The sequence below is a fragment of the Danio aesculapii genome, chromosome 14 (genome assembly GCF_903798145.1).
Source record: "Danio aesculapii chromosome 14, fDanAes4.1, whole genome shotgun sequence".
In the NCBI taxonomy this organism is placed as follows: domain Eukaryota; kingdom Metazoa; phylum Chordata; class Actinopteri; order Cypriniformes; family Danionidae; genus Danio; species Danio aesculapii.
Window position 1 is genome coordinate 34,872,528 of NC_079448.1, and position 17,737 is coordinate 34,890,264.

General features: G+C 35.1%; 1 long non-coding RNA gene across 1 annotated transcript in view; it reads right to left on the minus strand.

Annotated features, from left to right (window-relative positions):
- The window catches only part of LOC130240443 (uncharacterized), a 95,959-nt gene extending 78,498 nt beyond the window's left edge, over positions 1–17,461 (minus strand). Inside the window, exons 1-2 of the long non-coding RNA XR_008838768.1 lie at positions 17,413–17,461; positions 17,007–17,197 (exon numbers count right to left, since the gene is read on the minus strand). This is a non-coding gene — a long non-coding RNA (uncharacterized LOC130240443). The remainder of the gene's footprint in view (positions 1–17,006; positions 17,198–17,412) is intronic.
- Positions 17,462–17,737: the final 276 nt, after the last annotated feature.

The window sequence follows — 17,737 nt, forward strand, 5'->3', positions numbered from 1 at the left end:
AGTAAGTGGTGTTTTATTTCCATCTTTGTCAAAATGACAGGCACAGATTAATAAAGACATTTACTACGACTCTCGCCACCCATCTGTCAATGTGCAACCTGGAGCAATAAACACAGAGGGAAACCTTAAGGCTTAATGCGATTTCATAACCAGGAATTTCTGTGGCATTTATGTTCACTGGCCATCACTCAGTAGTAATGAGTGTTTAATTAAGAAAAGGTGAGAAACTGTGGCTACTGCGTCCATCTAAAGGCCATAATCATGTTCACACTCTACAGATGGCTGTTATTTGCCTCATTACCATACATGCCACAGGGGGCAGCTTTGTTTTACGTCGTTACATATATCAAAACACAGAGTTCCACTTACTTTATTCGTTTGTTTTCCAGCAATTAGTCTATAATCAAGCACCTTCTGAGCTCTATGTGATTTCCAAGGGTTTAAAGTATGGGATTAGTCACCCGGAAAACTGTCCATCTGAGCGGGAGGAGGCCACCAGAATTGCATAATTATATTGATCAGGGCCAAATTACAGCCTTGACAGCAGAGGCCGGCCCGGTCTGATCCTACAGGTGTGTAGGGGAAGAGAGAGCAAGCTGCTGGGAGAAAGCCAGATCTTCCTGGAAATCGACGTCAGTGGCACTCATCTCACACCATTACCTGCCATCAAAGTGCTAATTTTACTCTGCACATTACACCCAATCCTGCTCGTCCAGCCCCCTCCATGCTGGGCCGGATGGAGAAGCCTGGTGGGAAAACGACATTCAATCTGCCGGCCGCCCCATTCAGGCTAAATTGTCAAATGATGGCTTTCCACCTCTAAAGTTTCAGGAAGTGAAAGGTGGCACCGGTGCGGGGCTGAGCTGAGGAAGAACAGAGAAGGAGAAGCAAATCCACCAAAATCTGTGCACAAAGTATGCGTGATGAAGATCATATAATGTGAATTATTCATTATTTATAGGTATATTGTTATTTCTTGGCATTTATGGTTCCATCCACAGAACCTCTATATTAGGCAAAAGCTTCATTAGAATATTTTTTTTATTTATTATTTTTTTTTAGATTATTGTTTGTTTTAAGGATCTTTTAAAAATCTTAGATTCTTTACACAAAGTGTTCTGTAAAAAAAAATTTGCTTCTATGGGATCTTTGCAAACTTGCTTTCCAACCTTTTTTATAATATTGATAACTTTAGTACCTTTGCCTTGTGACAGAAAGGAAATTTACCTGATATTTTAAGACTCTTATTGAAATTATATTACCCATATCATAAAAATGTATTATTACAATGTGTTGATCAAAGGAAATGCTTACTTTTTGAAATCTTCAGATATTCGTTCAAGTGAATAAATTTAAATAGAAAATTTTAAGACAGTAGAAAAACAAATATATATATAAATAATCCTTGTTCCCTTTTGCTTTTTCTTGTTCACTCAACTTTTGAAAACATCAACTGCACTGACCTAAAGTTATTAGTCAGTAATACAAACAACATTTAGTTGGGTTAACATAAGATTATTAGTTTTTTGGAGAGGTGAACTACTAACTTTTTAACTTGTGCCAACTGATCATTTTTTGTCTGCAGAACTGGAATGCCAGTGATACAAAAAACATTTAGATGGGTTAACATAATCATATGTGGATTGTCGATCTGGATGTTATGTATGAATTTTGTTTTTTATTGGTCTTTGTTGTTATGCAGTAATGTAATTTTGTTTTGTGTTCGATGGACCCCAGGAAGAATAGCCACTACCTTGGTAGTGTCTAATGGGGATCCTGATAAATAAATTTAAAAATACCAAAAAAATATTAGTTTTCTAGAAAGGTGAACTACTTTGCAACAAAACTTTGTGCCAACTGAACATTTTTGTCTGCAGAACTGGAATGCCTGAAGTTGAGTGAGCCATAATTCCATAAAAAAAAAACATTAAAAAAACATAATTCTCATTTACTTTCGTTTTTTCTCATGTACTCTACATTTTTTTCACCTTTAATTGATATGACAGTAGAGAGTATAGATAAGAAAGCATGGGGAGAGGACAGAGGGGAAGGATCAGCATAGGACCTTGAGGTGGGAATCAATCTCAGGTCGCAGTGAACACCGCAGTGCCATATGTCGAAGCATTAGCCACTACACCATTGGTGCCAACATGTGCTCAACTTTTAAAAAAACGTTAGTTGTACTGACCTAAAATGTCTGAAGTTGAGTAAACAAGTGAACAAGTAACAATAACAGTAAGCAAGACAAGGATCAAAACATGGCAGGACAAACAGGGAAAAATGCGTTGGTTTTCACATGTAAAGCATGCTTTCCTGTTTTTTTTTTTATCAATTGAACTATGTTTGTTTGTTCTGATAATGTATTGTTTCTTCGTACCAATTTTCACAAGAGGTTTTTTTGTTCAACAAAAGGAAATAAGGATTGTTTTTTTGTTCACTCAACTTCAGGCATTCCAGTTCTGCAGAGAAATAATGTTCAGTTGGCACAACCTAAAATTTTTTGTTACAGAGTAGGTCAAAACTAATAACTTTATGTTAACCAAACTAAATGTTGTTTGTATTACTAACAAATAATTTTAGGTCAGTGCAGCTGATGTTTTCAAAAGTTGAGGGAACAAGAAACAGCAAAAGGAAATAAGGATTATGTTGTTGTTGTTTTTTTGTTGTTGTTGTACTTTTTACAGTGGAGCATGGTAATTATAGCTTAAAAACAATAAAATATTAAAGCTAAAATATTTTTTGTTGCCAGATATTACATCATAATTTAGTATAACAGATATATTTAGCAAAATTGCAATAACTTATTCTGATATGTACTTTATATGTCTGTTAAAATAAAATAACAATCAATAAAATAATGTAAAATAAAATATTATATACAGTGCTCAGCATATATAAGTACACCCCTTACAAATCTATCATTTAAGTTCATATTTTTAATAGGAAGCTATACAATATTATATTTGTGCTTATATGTTAGATTAGTCTGCACTGAAGCCAAATCTGGATCTTATCTTACAAAATTACGATAAAAACGAGTACACCTAAATGTGTATGTAAATATTAAATACAAAATTTAAAAAGAGGAAAAATTAAGAGAAAAAAAAATGAATTTTTGTTGAAATTTTGTACAGTAGGTTGTAATTTGTTTTTGCAATTTTTTGCTTCAATTTAATTGTATTATCTTTCAATTTCTAAATCTGTTTGGTGACTAAAATATTATTTTATTAAATATATCTGTTTAATAAATCTGTTTTGTTTAAATGCACCAAAATACATTGCCTATATTCAGAGAAATGGATAAAAATATTCATTTCCAAAATGGGGTGTGCTCAGTTATGCTGAGCACTGTAATAATGAAATAAATTAAATATGAATTAAAGTGTATTAAAATATATAAAAGTGATCATATGTAACTTATAACATGGGTGCACCTAGTGACAAATGAGTAAAACCTAGACTTAAAACTAAACTAATCACTATTTAGGGGCTGCACTTGATCTTTCATATCATATAATCTAAACATCACATCTATATTATTACCATGCATTTCATTTTAGTGGATGTCTCCTATACATAAAAAGTATCATATGCTCATTAATAGTTTCACTCAGCAGCCCATATGCAAGAATATAAAAAGGCTGGAACACAGCACAGCTCAGAAATGTGCATATAAACACAAGCACACGTGCAAAACAAAGGTGAACTCTTCAGGGCCAAGGCATACAGCGAATATGCAGAAATATTGTACTCAACATAACCCCCCATTCCCACCCCACACCCGGAAAGAGGGGTGCTCTCTGTGCTAATTAAGTGCTAATGGTTGTGGCCCTGCAGAGAATACTAATTAGGATTTCTATTCTGCTTTTGGGTGAGCATGTACTTCAACACAGCCTAATGAGGGGAGGCAGGTATGTGTGCGCTGTGTGCTGGGTTAATGGGGGGTCCACTCTCAGGTCTCAGGGCTGTGGGTTGAAGAGGGGGGCGTTTCCTGTGCCTTGGCCTCTTTCACATAGAACCACACACACACACACACGCACACACACACACAATGAGAACTGAAGTCCAGTGAAAGGAAGAAACTCTAAGATACCTGGTATTTCAAAATATTCTCCAATTTGCTTTTTGCTATGTCCCTCATTTCTTTAAAATCTGTACCTTCAAATGCCAACACACCCTCACATTTTCCAAATATGAATGACCTTCTGTATTCAGTGGAACATAAAAGAGAACATCATAATGTATTGAGTGTTTTAGGTCTATGTAATTTAAGTCTGTGGGGGCTGACATTATATTGGACCAATACGGAAAATTAATGAGGACTTATGGCAAAAATGGCATTAAAATGAACAAAAGTTCCCTTAAAGGTGTTATATAATGCGTTGATTCATAGTTAAATTGTCTCTAATGTCTGCATAATAGGTTTTTGGCTTAGGTAAGCAAAAAAAATCTAATTTTTTACCCCAGAATACACCCCTGGAATAACAAGCTCCATTTTGACCCTATTTGGAATGGTCATGAATATTAATGAGCTCTGCAGCTTTTTGTTACCTGCTCTGTCACACACACAGGGTGATACTCTGAAATAAAAGTGTAAAATAATCATACTTCATTAGTAAAAATTTTTTACAAATTAAGAAGTTAAGCCTTGTTAAATCTTTTCAACTGAAGTGGTGGAGAGGTTAATTTATTATCTAGAAGGAATGAGTGAGATACATCAAGAGTTTTGTTCCTGAGTTGTGTTGTGGATGAAATACGCTACATTATAATTGTGCTCGACAAAAAGGACTGACAGAGATGTATTTATTGTTGCATTTTGAAGCTTTGCTGTATATGAAAACACAGGCCTGAATAAAATCAACCTGTGCATAAACAGACGACATTTATTGGCATCTTTTCACTCACTTTTCACTCACAGCTGAGTGATATGGCACAATGCATAAACATGCACTGAACACTTCATCAGCAGTCTACGTGTGTTTGCTGCCTCATTACAAATAAAACAAAACAAAAATACAATATATATGGCGAGTTCGGTGGCTAATCAGACAGAATGACATGACGGTGACCAGCGAGACCTAGCTGTCACTCAAGTGGTCACGCCCTTAATTATGCAGAATTAATACAACTTAATATAAAGGAAACGGATGAGTTATAAAAAAAAAAATCACCCCCTCACAGTTGTCATGAAGGGTAATATTAGCTATATACACCAAAACCACCTTTTGTACCAGGCTGTAAACATGTTTTTATCAGCTGTAAATTTGGCTAATTTAGCATTGCAGTAAACATCTGGAGTTCCTGGAGCCAGCCCCCAAGGGCGAGTCGATGAACTGCAGTTTCAGTTACTTCTGTATTGGCTTCACGAGGGACAGTGGGAGGTTGCCGCTCAGTACCGAGGCATTTTGAATAGATAACAACTACTTGACAACATAAAGAAAATAATAATGTAAAGACTTAGCTCTGCCTCTCCCTTTTTCAAAATAAGAGTCCCACATAGTTAGATATAAGCCTAAATTAACTTTTTAAAAAAAGTCATTGCTTTCATTTTGCACTCAAGGAATGTACATGAGAACAAGGAAACAACGGTGTTTGAGGCTCACGGAAAGCATAGGTATATGCAGATTATCATCATACAGCACCTTTAAAAATGCCCCTGCTCAATGAAACTAAACTGTTTACACCTGTCACTGAGTTGAATGTAAAAACAAAATCAAACTGTCATTTTTTAAAAACACATTTAGATCTGCATACTTTAAATCAAGCTTCTTCTTATATATTTGTTTTTAAATATTATGTCGGAATTACAAGTTAAAGATGACAACATATTCTATTTGGAACATTCTTTTTGGCGCATTCCATTTTAAAGATTCTATTTAGGAGCATTCTATATTTAAAACATTCTAAAATTCAGGCATTCTAATTGGAACATTCTATAGTTGGAACTCACTTTATTTGAAGCATTTTACAGCAACATTCTATATTTGGATTCTAAAGAAAGCTTATAAACATCTAAATTCATCTGCAACAGTCTATAAGTACTTGAACTTTTTCTCAAGTTGGAGTAATAATTAGAGTTTCATTTGCTAGCTTCAGCAATATAACAGGCATTTGGTCAATGTACATAACTTGTACTAGACTAATGTCATGAACTGACATTTTTTGTCTGTATGATGTGCTATTTCCACAAGTGCTAAAACATTTTATATATACTGTTAATTAACAGTTATATTAATATTATTTCGCATTAAAATCGTGAAATTACATAAGACGTGATTTCTTGATGTTGTACATGCAACATGTTTCATTCAATCTGTTCAATGTTTTATCTTGCTATAAGAACACTAAATTGTTTCTGCGTGCTACAGCAGGACTCTCATTGACGCAAAAGATCTACAAACTGCTGCTTGATTGATATAGAAATGTGACCTGATGGTAAATTTGTTTGTCAAAATATATGACTGCTTCTAGCTCTTAACAATGAGGATATTTTAAGAAAGATAATTTATGGGATTAAACATGATTTTATTCATAAGACTTTTAAAACACTTAAAAGTAGGGTTGAAATACAGGACGGTGCCTGGATGGATACCACATGTACTTTAATGCCAGTGCCAAACCTGATTCATATGAGATATCTACATTTCCATTGTTACGTTATTGTCAATGTTTATGGTATGAACAAAAAAATGTGATCTAGCTATCTTTTAGCCTAAATAACAGTTGTAACATTATTTTGGTACCTACTCTCACCTTCACAGTCAGAGACTGAGTGGTAAAGAACACCTGAAAGCCTAGGACAGCACGGGGCACAAAGAACGCGGGGTAAATAACACAGAGTTTTAAGGTATTTGCTCAGGGTTGACCATTGCATGCTTCCAAGGTTTTCACCACAGTGACGGCAGACGTCTTCCTGCTAATTATTGTAAAAGTTCTGTGAAATTTTGATGAGAAACACAGGAGAAACCATTTTTGCAGCATAAAAGTAATTTTTATTATACTCTATGTTTTTTATTTAAAAAATATCTGTGAAAGTATGTAAGCTAAGTAAAACCTTATACTGTTGTGATAACCGTCTTCTAGGCTAAAAGACGGAACCATTTTGATAGGTGTAAAAAACCCTCAGTTACTGCTAGCCAGTTTTGGGGAAAACACGACAGTGGGGTTAGTAGTAACAGGGTGTTAAAAATAAGCCACACTGTCAGACACCAATTAAACTAACAAAATACTTGTTGAATTTTGAGAGTAATATTGGGAAATAAGTTTATTAATAGAATTTTTTTAATAGAATATGTAACAGAGCAATATGTTTTACGCAGCAGATGGCCTTCCAGCTACAACCCATCACTGGGAAACATCCATACACACTCACTCACACACATACACTACGGACAATTTAGCCTACCCAATTCACCTATACCACGTCTTTGGACTCTGGGGGAAACAGGAGCACCTGGAGGAAACCCACGCGAACATGGGGAGAACATGCAAACTCCACACAGAAAAGCCAACTGACCCAGCCAAGGCTCAAACCAGCGATCTTATTGCTGTGAGGCGATTGTGCTACCCACTGCACTACCGTGCTGGCCAATTTTTTTCAAGTTTAAAAGAATTATTTTTTTTGCTAATAAACCCAATTAAACGCATTGTATAATAATGAATAATAATGTAAATAAATCTAATAGTGTTTATCCAATAGATACATTAATAAACATGCTGTATTACGTAGAATAAAAAAATGGGTAATGTACTGAGGAAATATACTACTTAAAGTAAACTGAATTCAAATTAATTGTGTAAAATCTGACTTTTTAAGCATGTGTTACAACTAACCCCCTGTCTGTTACAACATGCCCTTCAGGTGGGGTAAATAGCAATTTACTCCAGGCACTTTTGGCAATACTGCACAGAAACCATAGATCCGGCGGTCATACTTTCAGTGCTCATTTGTAGGAGAGGCTTGTGTGTTGTGGGTAAAAAACAAATGGTTTGTCTAACCCCATTACTTTGTTCATTATTTGGCCAAAACCAAAATGTGTTACTTTATGCCGAGCTCTCCCCTACTCTTTACCTAGAGATATACCTTACAAAGAAAATTACATTATATAAAGCAAGTCAAACATTTTTGCTGAAGTGTTCCACAATCCATACACAATCTTCCAGTCTAAAGTGAAGCTATAATGTATAATAACAAGGATTTGAGATGAATATGTAATGCAATTTGTGATTGTGGTTCTGTGGCATGAAAGGATTTTGAACAGCCAGATTAATAGTTGCGCACCAGACTGATGCTGAGTGTGCTGTGGATTGACATACTGCAGCTGACGTCACATCAAAACAGGAAGTAACTGTGCATTTAATTATTTAATTATCCAAGTTAAAAAGTGGCATTGTGAAAGTTTAAAAAATGCCAATAAATATAAAAGAAAATTTCATTTCTGACCCTGCACTGGACACTGGAATTAGAAGAATAAATGGTAACACAATGACAGAAGGTGGCTCAAAGAATTACACTGATGATCATAAATCGTTGATTTGTCTTCCTCTAGTAAGGGAATAATGCAAAGCAGCGGTACAAAGTTTTACCCTTTGAAGAAGTCACTTTCTGTGATTTACATATCCCGAATAATACCTCTCAGTTGGCGGAAGTTACATGAGTGAAGCGACGCATTTTACAATCTCAATACATTTTAACAAGGTACAGTTCCACACTCTGCACCTCTTGTGAAAAAGAATTAATGAATGTAAGCAATTCAATGACAACTTAACTCACTCCTCGCTCGTGGCATTCACACTGAATAAACCGACTTTCACAAGCATGAAAGCTGTCACTAAAAAACTGCTTGCCGCTGGGAAAACGATTCCCGTCAGCCAAAACTTGCTGTTTATTTACAGGCAATGACTAGATAAAAAAAATAAATAAACATGCTTTGTGCTGAGCAGAGAGACAGCGGAGAATCTGATGGCAGTGTAGTGTAAGTGGGAATATGAGAGGATGTGCATGCGCGTAAACACGCAGAGCAGGGGTGGTATTGGAATTACCTGAGAGAGATAATGGCAATGCATTAGATTAACTCTCCTTCCTTAAATGCGACACATTTAAGTAATCTTGTCCCCCGAAAACATGTCAATGGCTGAAAGGCTGCCTCAGCGCTATCAGGACCCTCTGGTCCCCCACACTGATGCAGCTGGCAAAACGCTACCGTCGACTGTCAAAACGCAGCGCGAGATCTAGTTATAATATAATTGAATTTTCATATCAGAGGAGACCAGAGTTCTAGCAGACAATAGGAGTGCTGAGTCCTCTCTGATATTGGCACAGACCCTTTGCCACGCGCATGAAATCAGTATGTTAATGTTCTCCTGGTTTTCTTTTTTTAAGGGCACTTGTGCCTCCGCAATGTAAAACCGATGTGGTTTCAGAAGGGGAAAAAATTGCAACTATTGATAAGTAGGCAGCTAGAAACCCTTAGACCACCCCCTCCCATCCAAGCAAGCAAGCTCCAGACAGCGCAGCTACTCCCCTTTATTAAAATTGTAATTTATTTTTCTAAATCAGAATGACAGCTTGCTTTCTTTTCTCTGCAGCAGGCGGTGAATCAAGCCGCTTTAATTACTTTCGTAACTTCGCTGACCCCGGTACTGCGCGCCTTGTGCCGACAAAATGGGCCGCGGCGACAAAGCTCTCCCACCGCCACGGCCGCCTCCGTTCATTTAAAATGCAGGAATTTATCAAACTCAGGATTTTCTATGATTTTGTTCACCTCCTATCTTTTTCACGTTCTCATTTGACCCTCTCGGACCGCGTCAGACTGCCTTCTGCTTGGTGCATAACAGAAGTTCGGTTCATTCAAGGAGCGCGAGAGCACTTTGCTGGTTGCTCTGATGTATAGTTACACGAGTATGTCAATTAAGGGACGTGTTTATCAGCGTCCTCAGTAGTTTGTCGCAGCAGAAGAACGGATCTCAGCAGGAATCAACAATGCACTTGATCTCTCAGCAGCTTCCGACCAACAGAGGTCAGGGTCACACTGCAGATGAGAAAGGATTCACTGAACAACGCAAGTTTAAAAGTGCTGGCTGTTGCTGTTTACACTAGTTTGTAAATTTCTCAAGCTGAGCACGTCTAAAAAACTAAATGAAATAAACAGAATCCAGGTGCTCTCTGCATTGAAAGAAAGAAATTTGCTGTTCAATTCTGTTTATAGTCACAACATTTATGCAGATTTGATGATGCAAGTCAACAGTCACTGGCACTTGATTTGGAAAAACATATACAGGCAAAATTCAAAAGAGTTGCTCCTGAAAATACATGTCTGTGCAAGAAAATTAACCATTTGATTACTTTAAATCCAGACTTATACATCCTCGACAAAATTTCTTGTCGCATAATGTGTGGCTCAAATGACTACTGGGATCATTCTATTTGGTTAAAAACTCTTAAAGTTTGCAGCATTCTGGATAAGCACAGATACATTGAGTTTGTGTCCATCTATGTTCTTATGCAGGAGAAAGCTTGTGGCCCAGAATAACATACACTCAATACATTTGCAGAGGTCGTTGATTAAAGGTAATACTGCACGTTGTTTACAAGCACACCAATACAACGCACTTTAAATGCACAAAAATATGCTTATTGATATAACCCATAATTTCACTCATGTAGTTTCACTTATGTCAGTTGTAATCCACTATAATCTTCTATGTGAAGCTGCTTTGACACAATCTACATTGTAAAAGCACTATAGAAATAAAGATGAATTGAATTGTAATGTTAAATAAACCAATTAAAAACTTAAGAGGAAAGGATTTATGAGGATGGGGTATTCATATCTTTTTCATTTCAATCAACTAAATACAAGGAGCCAACAGTCATTTGTTTGTTGTTTCTTCCAGATCAGACACTTTGTTAAGAAATTGTTTCCCCACTTTCCCTCCTAAACACCGTCTTGACTATTATTTTGGTTTAGATACGGGCCGGAAACATTTAATTTAGGCTATTTATAATTTAATAATTACACTAAATGTAAACACTAAAAAATCTGAAGTGATTTTTTTCTACCCAAATTTTGGGTTGAAGCATTAGGGTAATTTTGGGAGGTTATTTTCTCAGTCTTAGGTAGTTTTTGGGTAGTTCTATGTAACCCAAATTTGGATTATTTTCTGGGTAATTGTTGCTAAGAGTTGAATTAATGCAACCTAGACAGTGACGGGGATGCCCTACGGTTTCTCTCAAAGAATCTTGGGAAAATGACCTTGGTGTTGGTATTATGGAAGAACAATGGGAAGATATTTTAAAGATGGTCCACTCCTCCTCTATATGCTCCAGACATGACCTAATGCAATGTAAGGTGCTCTTCATTTATTCATTTTCTTTTCGGCTTAGTCCATTTATTAATCTTGGGTTGCCACAGCAGATTGAACCACCAACTTATCCAGCACATGTTTTATGCAACATAAGGTGCTCTATAGAGCTCTTTTAACCAATGCCAAATTAGCAAAAATATATATATTTCCTTATAGAAGTGATGCTTGTCATTGCTGTAAGCAGTCTCCCCCTAATCTTCTGCATATGTTCTGGAGTTGCCTTCAATTGACACATTTCTGGTCCAGTGTTTATGATACGCTTAATGAAGCTAATAACATAAATCTAGACCCTAACACCTTGACAGTCCTTTTTGGTAGATCAGAGAGAGTTGACTTGACTGTTGCATCACACCAGGTTATTGCTTTTTCTACTCTTTTAGTTAGATGAGCCATTCTTATCAAATGGAAACAGGTAATTCCTCCATCACATGACACATGGATAGGGGAATTTTTAGCTGCATCTCTCTCAAAGCTTTTTACAAGACCTGCAACCATGTTTTAGACTATGTCAAAGGCTTACCCTGTTCCATTGATATCAGCTCTAATGCAGTAAATAACTGGAAAGAGGAAATATCGACTTCTTAACGCAAACTTAGATATTTTTCTTTTCTTTACCTTTTTACTCTTTTATTTTAACCTTGCTCAATTAATATTATTATATATTTTTACATTTTTATTATATTTTTTTTCTCTCTGAGGATATGTTTGTTTTTAATTCATACATTTTATTTATTTTATTTTGAGGGGATAGTGGGAAAATAAGGAAACTAAGAGTGTAATTTTTCCTATGGTGTATTGTATACTACTATGTATAGTCTTGTTACTGGTGCAGTAGGTGATCTGCCAAAATGCTAACCGGTTAGCATAATATCTTTAAAACATAGTCCCACCTCTGCCGTCCACAGCCACGCCTCCTGATATCATGAACGTGCACATTAAAAATGACAGAGACCCACTATCATGTCATTTGCCAGTTAGAAAACGTTGAAGTACTTAATAATACAACAATTCCAAACAAAAAACTGTATTATATCTAGCACGTTTTCAGTTGTGTACCAGGCAAAACTTGTCATAATGTGCAATATTTTAAGCATGCATGAATCGCTGGTCTCACTCTCTCACACGCTTTGTATGTGTGCAGGAATTACACTTATTACAAAGCCATACTTGCATGCTATTTCAGACCAAATATTCAAAGTAGCATGTTAAACAAAAATGAACCAACGTGAACAAAACCATCTTCATCTCAGTAAAGCAGGCTGGGCAAAATAGCGCTATTTACTTGTGTTTTGTTGTTAAACTAAATAAAAATCTACATTATCGATGCTGTAAAAGATCCCTTATGAAACTGAAAATAGTTACATCAATCTTTCGCAAGAGGATTTTCGTGGCTGAACAACACTTCTGTGCATATAACCTATTCATAACACAACACAATCTACATCAGCTTTGCATGACTGAAAACATAAGATTACCTGTCTAAAAGAAATACTTCAGCCACGGTGTCATCCTTCCTCCAGCGTGCAAAAGTAACTCCAATATTGATTCAGAATTTTAAATAGTTTTGAATCAACATTTGTTTTTACTGCTCTCTCTCATGTGCAGGTGAACGTGCAAATGGCAGATCTGTGTGAACGCAGTGCGCAGATGTACAAATCTACATATGATGACAGACAAATTTTAATTGGATGATCATTTTTTTTTGTCTTATGCCTTGCAGAGAGTATAAAAATACATATAAATACATTTAGATCAAATACTTTAATCATTACTAGTGGAATTTGAAGAGACTTTCAACCAGCACAACAAAACATGTTTCTGAAGACAATCACCTACTGTACTTTTAAACACTTAAGAGGAGCATTATGGTGCAAGCAGAAATCCCATGGCCCCTGAATTACAAATAAGAAGAAAAAATATTAAAATATATATATTCTTAAATCTTTTGGTGAAGAAAGCAGTTGAGCTTGATGCACACTTCATCTTCTCTTACTGCAAAATTTTTGCTCTCACCCGATGTGCTTAAATTCACACAGAAAGGACGTGTTAATGCCATGTGTCAAGCATGTGCACTTCAGCAAGCTGACACAAAGCAGGTTGATGCATTTACATAGGGGCATGGGGCAAAAATCTATCTGTGATGATCAGTTTATGCTTAAGCCATTTATAACCCTACTCTGATAAAGAAAAGGAGTTAACATGTCTACATGACCATGCGTATTGTCACTAAAGGGATAGTTGACACAAAAATGAAAATTCTGTCGAAAATGTACCTGCCCTCCACTTGTTCCAAAGTTTCTTTCTACTACTGAAGATATTTTGAATAATGTTAGAAAAGCAGCAGCCATTGATTTCTATTTTGTTCCTGCTATGGATGTCAATGGCGGCTGGTTTTCAACATTTTTCAGAATATCTTATTTTCAGTTCAACAGAAGAAAAAAATTCATAAAAGTTTTTCATTTTCATTTTTGAGTGAACTAGCTCTTTAAGCTTGATCAGGTTTAAGTTCACTTCATAACACCTCGATGTATCATTAGAAGCTATCATGTGGTCTTTCTTTTTGACAAAGTGCCGAAAGCCTTTAATTATTTACATTTATGAATCACCAATGATCATAATTTCACCTAAAATATTCTTTAATGTTCTACCGAAGCAAAAAAAAATCTTGGCTTGCCTGTGGATGTGTAAATTAACAGCAAATTTCCATTTTTTAGGGAACTACCCCTTTAACCCTCGTGAGCTGTTTGGCTTATTAACGGCTTTAATATGGTGTAATCCCTGCTATCACCCTCACCTTCTGACTGGCACCCCTCTGTTCCAGCCTGTCCCGCGACTGGGGAACCAGGCTAACCCGGTGGGCACGGTCGTGGGCTGACGGTCTGATAATTGAATGAATGATTATCTGTCTCATTAATAGACAATGATACAGAGAGCGCGGCCATATATCTGGAATATTAATGAGAAGCTGCAGGGGGCTTGATAAGAGGGAAATACTGTGGCTGCTGTAATGGGGTTTAAAACAATTTGCCCAGGTCGGGGTGCAGGCCCAGCTGATTTGGGCTGTGTTAATCTCTGGTAACCCCTACACGTCGCTCTCGGCGTGGTGTGTGTGTGATCATCAGCCGTGTACAGAAATGCCTCCAGCGCAGCCATGAGCCTCCAGCGGCCCTGATGAACCCAAGCACACTGATCTCTAACCCGCTGGAGGACTTAGCCATTCATCCTTTATTACAGAGGAGACTTAAAAATATAGCTATACCATACATCCAAGATTTTATACACTGAACATCTCATTGCTCAGTTTATATTCTTTTTAAACTGAAAAATTGTTTTTATTTTATTTTATTTATTTTATTTTATTTTATTTTAGTAATAAAAAAACGTTTTGAGGGGTAAGTATTATTAATTATTATTATTTTTTACAAAACTGATTTCTTTCATTAGAAATTGTTAACATTTTACCCTTATATTTAAAGCAATAATTTACATTGTTAAAATTATATTTTACTGTGGTAATTTGAGTTTACTGGTTAAACTTCGTTGGCTTTAAGTAAATGCTTTATTGGTTGTTGCGTGATTCTAAACAGATCCTTATGACCTTCTTGTTAGGTTTGTTTCAGTTTAGATTGATTTTGTTAGATTAGTGTTTTGTCCCTGTGTAATTTTGAGTTTTGTAGTTTAATTAGTTTAGATTGGGTGTCGTGTACACTCAAGATATCGGTTTTATTTTCATTATTTATTTTTGTCGCCTAGTTTAGACGTTAGACCTAAGGATTATTTTGTTTAGTTAATTTCTTTGATTTGGCTTACACTCATTGTTTTCGTTTGAAGAGAATATTGTAAATGTTTATTTCTTTATTCCATTTATTAATGTTACATCTTTTGTTTAAACCATTGAGAAAAAAGCTTAAATTCAGAATCGATTCCTGCCTCATCCTTGATCTGTCGCACACATTACACCTGTCTCATCTAAATGTTACAGCATCTCTTTTATACATCATAAACACATAACATTAGTTCATTTTAGTTAGCAGACACTTTTATTAGCCCAGAATAGGTCTATCATTATATCACCAATTCTTCCCTAATTAAAGAGAAGACTTTTTTTTATTTATTTTTTTTATTAAATATTTTACTTAATATTATGATTAATAATCATTTTTAACATTTTTAAACAGATTTTAAACTGTTAAAATTTTAAGCTTCAATTTAACGCAATAAAAAAGTTGTAGATTAATGTTTTTGTCTATTTGCGGAAATAAACAAATGACCTCAAATGTCTAAAAATTGAATAGCAATTCATCCCTTATTAGAATGTCTTTTTTTATATTACATTTCTTTTATCGTTATATTTTTTACAATACAATATATTGTTATATTACTTAGTCTTATTCCTCAGTTACAGTTAAAGTCAGAATTATTAGCCCCCTTTGAGGGCTTTTTTAATATTTCCCAAATAATGTTTAACAGAGCAAGGACATTTTCACAGTATGTCTGATAATATTTTTTCTTCTGGAGATAGTTTTATTTGTTTTATTTCGGCTAAGGTCAAAATTATTAGCCCCTTTAAGCTTTATTTTCTTCAATAATCTACAGACCAAACCATTGTTATACAATAACTTGCCTAATTACCCTAACCTGCCTAGTTAACTTTATTAACCTAGTTAAGCCTCTAAGTGTCACTCTAAGCTGTATAGAAGTGTCTTGAAAAATATCTAGTAAAATATTGTTTACTGTCATCATGGCAAAGATAAAATAAATCAGTTATTATAAATGAGTTATTCTTTTAAAATATTATGCTTAGAAATGTGTTGAAAAAATCTCTCTGTTAAACAGAAATTGAGGAAAAAAAATAAACAGAGGGCTAATAATTCAGAGGGCTAATAATTCTGACTTCAACTATATATATATATATATATATATATATATATATATACACACACACGTCATTTTATATATAAAGTACTAAAATATACAAGATGCTGTTAAAACCATAAGCCTTTTTTTTAAACTGGTACTCATAAATCTAGCCTTTATTTTATATAACTACACATACATGTACTATACATTTCTAATGTAAATAATATACATTTATTTTATTTCCTTTATATTTTCTCCTTAATATTTTCACAAGCCCTTACGGATAAAAGCATTGTACCATTTTACTATTAACAATGCTAATCAAGCGGTATAATTCTGATGATCATAATGGCTAACATTATGTTTAATGTATATAGCCTTATGATGGCCTCACCTTTGTGTAACACAGACAGCAAAGTCTATTATTTCATCCACGGTGTGCAGAGGGCGAGAAATTGTGAAATTCACATTTGTTTCACATTATACGGCTGTTAAGCTTTTTCTTTTCTTTTGCTTTAGCCTTGAAAAATATTTAACCATAACAGAAGTGCTCTTATAGATTTTTTTTTTGTCTTCTGACGTCAACTTAGTAATAGGATTAAGAAAAGTTTCTTGTTGGAAATGTCTTGTGTCCAAAATCCAAATAAAGCAGCAAATTAAACATTTATACTGAAGGTCTGCTTGAACGCCCATGTGAATCAATATCTACCACCTATTACACTGGAAAGCAATATTTCCCTTTTTAGCATGCAATAATTGTGTTTAGGCCGCTGAAGTACCTTATTATAGGTTTGTGAGAGAGAGAAAGGCCCGTTCCCAAGGCGACTGTGAAAGCCATTTGCCTCCTTTTCAGCCGAGTAATGAACTTCTTTCCTCTTCATGTCACTCTTCCTCTCCACTCGCAGCATCTCAGTCCTCGTCCACGTCCTTCAAATCATTCGTTTATTCTCCAGTGTGACAAACAACAGAGCTGAGAGACCATGAAGGTAAAGTCATCATGCATCCTGGACTGAACAGTTTGCTTCGAAAAATGTACATGAAGAAACTAAACGTCTGTATAAACTGGAACTCATAATTTTAGGACTCTGTGTTAACGTATTGTATACAATTAGAAATATGTATATAAAGAGAGAAACTACAGTATGGACAGTCATATTTCCAAGTAGATATAAATAGTCACCATACCTTTATGATGGTCATGATGAACTGCCTGAGGATCAGTTGCCATCCTTCTAAAAGAAATAGAAATGTATAAATCAATACATTTTTATCCATCTATCTATCTTTTTTGTGGGCTCAAATGTCTAGGAATTTATTAGCAATAAATCCCTAATTAGAAAGTCTTCTTTTAGATCACATTGCTTTTATTATTATATTTATTACATACAATATTGTTACACTACTTAGCCTTATTCCTTAGTTATATACACTTGCAAAATCAACATTAATATGTATTTATTTCCAATAGAAGAGACTTTTAAACAAATAAAAAATGAGCTTACCAGTCTAG